This window comes from Sapajus apella, unplaced genomic scaffold (genome assembly GCF_009761245.1).
Source record: "Sapajus apella isolate SASKATOON/1434 unplaced genomic scaffold, GSC_monkey_1.0 scaffold119, whole genome shotgun sequence".
NCBI classification, from domain to species: domain Eukaryota; kingdom Metazoa; phylum Chordata; class Mammalia; order Primates; family Cebidae; genus Sapajus; species Sapajus apella.
This window is the reverse complement of record NW_022437059.1, coordinates 1,606,993-1,612,618: the sequence shown is the minus strand read 5'-3', so window position 1 is coordinate 1,612,618 and position 5,626 is coordinate 1,606,993. Positions and strand designations below refer to the sequence as shown.

General features: G+C 34.5%; 1 pseudogene across 1 annotated transcript; it reads left to right on the top strand.

The window, feature by feature from the left end:
- The first annotated feature begins 1,162 nt into the window (after nucleotides 1–1,162).
- LOC116538364 lies at nucleotides 1,163–1,577 on the top strand (annotated as a pseudogene). Its single transcript, XR_004263619.1, has one exon. The product of XR_004263619.1 is annotated as a 60S acidic ribosomal protein P2 pseudogene (transcript).
- Nucleotides 1,578–5,626: the final 4,049 nt, after the last annotated feature.

Here is a 5,626-nt window from a genome sequence, read left to right as displayed (position 1 = left end):
ATTTGTTGTTCTACAAAACTATCCTTTATAAATCAAGGAGAAATTAAGACATGCCCAGAGAAACAAAAAAATGAGAATTTTTGTCACTAGCAGACCTGCAATATAACAAATGCAAAGGGGGTCATTCTGTCTGAAATGAAAGGCACCAGAGAGTGAATAAAATCTATATGAACAAATAAAGTGCACTAGCACAGGTAATTAAATAGATAAATATAAACAACAATAGGAATGTTTTTATTTATTTATAATAGCTTTTCTCCTAACTCACCTAAAGTAAACTTACCTAACACAAAAGTGTGGGTGTTAGTGGGTACACAAGGTAAAAGATGTGATTTAGATGAGAATAGCAGTACAAAGATAGGGGAACACAGCTGTGTAGAATTAAAGTTTTTGTATACCGTTGAAATTAAATGGATATTAAACCAATAAGGAATCTATAAATAAAGGTATTATGTTCCCTAGAAATAAAAAATATTTTGAAGGGATGAGAATTAAACTAGTATGATGAGAATTACATAAACTAGTTAGTAGAAAATTTTCTGGAAAGATACGAACTATGAAAACTGACTCAAGAAGAAATAGAAAATTTAGATAAACCTATAACAATTAAGATAATGAATTAGTAATCAAAACACAAGGCCAGTTCTTCACAAATTCTTCCAGAAAATAGAGTAGAAAGTGTTATTTGCAACTCATTCTGTAAAGCTAGAATTACACTGATACCAAAACCAAAGATATAAAGAGTAAATGATAAGCTAATGTCTCTTATGATTATACATGCAAAAATTCTCAACAAAATATTAGCAAACTGAATTCACCAACATATAAAAAGGATTATACAACACAACCAAGTGGGATTTTACCAAGTATACAGAATGATCCCACATGCAAAGTCAATGAATATAATAGAGGATATGAATAGATAAAAGGGAGGGGAGAATATATGATTACTGCAGTAAAGGCAAAAAAGTATTTGACAAAATTCAACACCTTTTCATGATGAAAAACAACTGAGTAAGTAGGAAGCGAGAAGAATCTCTTCAACCTGATAAAGGACATTTATGTAAAATGCGCAGCTAACATCATACATAAAGGTTAATCATGGAGCTTTCCCTCCCTGACGCCGCCGAGGTCGCACACGTGAGGCCTCTCCCCCGCGGCTGCAGACGCCGCCGCGATGCGCTCCGTCGCCTCCTACCTGCTGGCTGCCCTGGGGGTAACCCTTCTCCGAACGCCAAGGACATCAAGAAGATCCTGGACAGCGTCGGCATCGAGGCGGACGACGACCGGCTCAGCAAGGTTATCAGCTAGCTGAACTGAAAGAACATTGAGGACGTGATGGCCCAGGGTATTGGCAAGCTTGCCAGCGTACCTGCCGGTGGGGCTGTGGCCGTCTCTGCTGCCCCAGGCTCTGCAGCTCCTGCTGCTAGTTCCGCCCCTGCTGCCGCAGAGGAGAAGAAAGATGAAAAGGAGGAGGAATCTGAAGAGTCAGACGATGACATGGGATTTGGCCTCTTTGATTAAACTCCTGTTCCCCTGCAAATAAAGCCTTTTTACACATCAAAAAAAAAAAAAAAGATTAATCATGGAAAGCTTTCCCCCTAAATTCCAAACAAGCCAAGGGTGTGTGTTTGTAACATTTGTATTCAAAATTGTACTGTAGGTTCTAGCCAGAACAATTAAGTAAGAAAAACAGTTAGAAGGTGCCCATACTTGAAAGGAAGAATTAAAACTATCTCTATTTAAAATGACATGAACTCATATATAGAAAATTCAAAAGAATTTACAAGAAACTATTAGAGCTCATAAACAAGTTCAATATGGTTACAAAATGCAAGATAAACATGTAAGAAAACCAGTATAGTTTTATATACTCACAATGAGCAATCGAAAGATAAATTAAGAAACAATTCCATTGCAATAGAATCAAAAAGAAAAAGTTCTTAGGAATAAGCTAACAAGAGAAGTGCAAAACAAGTGAACCAAAAAATGCAGAATATTGTAGAAATAAATTAAAGAGGATTTAAATGAAAAAAACATGCTATGTTTTTGAATGACAAGATTTAAGATTGTTAAGATGACAATATTTTTCAAACTCATCTACAAACTCAACGCAATCCCTACCAAAGTCCAGCTGGATTTTGGAATTGACGAACTAGTCCTGAAATTATTATGGTAGTGCCATAGGAATAGCCAAAATTTTGAAAGACTCACACTTCACAGTTTCAAAACTTACTACAACACTGAAGCAATCCAGACAATGTAGTACTGACATAATGATAGATACCTGAAATAAAATAGAAAGTTTGATAATATACCCACACATCAATAAACAATTGATTTTCAACAAGGATGCTAAGACAATTTAATGGAGAACAGAATAGCACTGAATAGTGTCAAAGAATAGTGTTGGGAAAACTGAATATATATGCAAAAGAATGAAGTTAAATCTTTAGCACAGACCATAAACAAAAATTAACTCAAAATGCATGAAAGACTTAGTTATAAGAGCTAAAACTAAGAGCTCTTTAAGATACGTAAAAATATTCATTTATTAGACAATGATCTGTGACGTAAGGCACCTAAAACACAAATAATTAATGAAGAAAAAGGTAAGTTAAACTTCAACAAAATTAAAAACTTTTGCACATCAAAGAACACCATCAAGAAAGTGAATGATGACCCAGAGAATGGGACAAAATATTTGCCCATTTTCCCATAAACATGAAAGAAAATATAAAGAACATTTATACCTCAACAGTAAAAAGACAAAGAATTTAATTTTTGTTTAATGACCAAAGATTTGAGTAGACATCAAAGGACTTATATAAATGGCCAATAAAATAATAACAATATATGCTTCAGCATGAAACATTAGAGAAAAAATCAAATCTGAAATAAGATACCACTTCATTCCCACTCGGATGATTATAATTTTTTTTAATGGACAATAATAAAACAAAAAAAACAAGGCTGGGCACTGTGGCTCACGCCTGTAATCCCATCACTTTGGGAGGCCTAGGTGGGCAGATCACAAGGTCAGGAGATCTAAACCATCCTGGCCAACGTGGTGAAACCCCGTCTCTACCAAAAATGCAAAAATTAGCTGGGCGTGGTGGCAGACACCTGTAATCCCTGCTATTCAAGAAGCTGAGGCAGGAGAATCTCTTGAACCTGCGAGGCAGAGGTTGCAGTGAGCCAAGATCAAGCCACTGCACTCCAGCCTGGCGACAGAGCAAGACTTTTATTTTCTCAAAAAAAATAAAATAAAATAAATCATCATTTATTGCTGGAGGGAATGTAAAATGGTTCAGCCACATTGGAAAACAGTTTGGAAGTTCCTCCAAATGATAATAATAGAGGTACCATGTAACCCAGAAATTCCACACCAAATTAAACAGCCAACAAAATTGTAAACATGTTCATAGAAACACATGGCATTATTTATAATAGTCAAGAAGAGAAAACAACGGAAAGTTTTATCAACCAATAAATGGATAAACAAAACATGGTATCATCATACAATTGAATACTTGATCTTTCTTATTTTTTTCTTCTATTTACTTTGGATTGGATTTTCTGTTCTTTTTCTAGTTTCATAAGTCTCCAAGTTATGTTACTGATTTGAGATCTATTTTAATATGGGTATTTACAGCTTTAAATTTGCCTCTACTTAATGCTTTCAACATACCACATTAAGTTTTGGTGTGTTGTGTTTTTAGAATTTTTATCTTGAGGTATTTTCTAATTCCATTGTGATATATTCTTTGATACTTTGGTTGTTGAAGAATGCTTTTCTGTATTTCCCAGATTTGTGATTTTTCCAAATCTGCTGCTGTTGTTGATTTCTAATTTCATTCTTTTGGCTTCAGAAAACATACTCTGTGTAACTTCTTGCTTATTAAGTTAATTGAAGCTTGTTTTATGACCTAATATATTGTCTTTCCCAAAGTATGTTTCATAAACACTTGAGAAGAATTTGTAATCCGCTCAATAGTTAGAAGACATTCAATAGATGTGTGTCAGGTCTAATTAGTTTTTAGTGTTCTATTGTCTTCTATTTACTTGATGAACAACTGTCTAGATTTTCTGTCCATTATTGAAATTTTAATATTAGAGTCTTCAACTAATATTGTTGAATTGTCTATTTGTAATTTCCATTATATCCATTTTTGCCTCATACTTTAGGTCTCTGTTGCTAGCTGCATATATGTCTATAATTATTATATCTTCTTAATGGGTTGACCCTATTATTATGATTATCATTATTATTTGAGACAAAGTCTCACTCTGTTGAGTGCAGTGGCACAATCTTGGCTCACTACAACCTCCACCTTCCGAATTCAAGCAATTCTCCTGCCTCAGCCTCCCGAGTAGCTGAGACTACAGGCACGTACCACCATGCCTGGCTAATTTTTGTATTTTCAGTAGAGACAGGGTTTCACTATGTTTGCCAGGCTAGTCTTGAAATCCTGGCCTCATGGTCTGCCTGCCTCAGCCTGCCAAAGTGCTGGGATTATAGGCGTGAGCCACTGCGCCCTGCCTGATCTTATTATTATTATACAATATACTTATTTGCCTCTAATAACCCTTTTTAATCATGTTCTTTTTTTGAATAATATTATTAAAGTCACTCCAGCTGTCTTGGTTATTGCCTAATGGCATATCTTTTTCCATCCTCTTATTTCCATCTATCTGTATCTTAGTAGGCATCATATAAATTCATCTTTTCATTTTATCATCTGTTCTAACAATCTATCGGTCTTTATTAGAATGTTTAATTCATTTACATTTTATGTAACTATTGATAAGATTTACATCTACCATTTTCCTATATGTTATCTGTATATTTTACGTGTTTTTTGTTTATTTCTCCATTGCTACCCTCTTTGTGTTCAACAATTATTTTCCATGTTACCATTTTAATCTGCTTGTCTTCTTTAAAACATTTTGCCATTATTTTCTACAAGGTTGTCATGGTAATTAAATTGACAATTAATAAACATCTAGATTGTACTAATTCCAACTTAATATAAACATTAATAGTGTTGTAGTATATAACATTTCTATAGAAGAATTTAATTAAATGTGCAGAATTTAAGAACAATATATCAAAATACATAATACTTTACTTACAACCAAATAGAATGTAATTGAAGGAAAAATACACATAATTCACAAGAATGGAATGGTTTCTTTGTAAATATCATAAAAGTTAACCTTAACTGAAACCTATCTCTCACTCTCCCTCCCTGAACCACTCTAAAGCTTGACAATCATTTAATCATATTCACATAGTTTAGGATAGACAGGCTTTCAAGACTTATTTACTTTTCTCTTGTGTCCAGGTCACAATTTCTCCACAAAATATTCAATAGCAGGTCCTTTGAGGATATATCTATTATCACACTCTACACCTCCTCATTGCAGTCTACCAACCTTCCGGCCACTTCTTATCCAAGACAAGCTCAGGGCCAGGTGTGGTGCCTCATGCCTATAATCCCAAAACTCTGGGAGGCCAAGGTGGGAGAACTGCTTGAGCCCGGAAGTTTGAGACCAGCCTGGGAAACATGGCGAAACCTCATCTCTACAAAAAAAAAAAAAAAAAAAAATACCCAGGCATGGT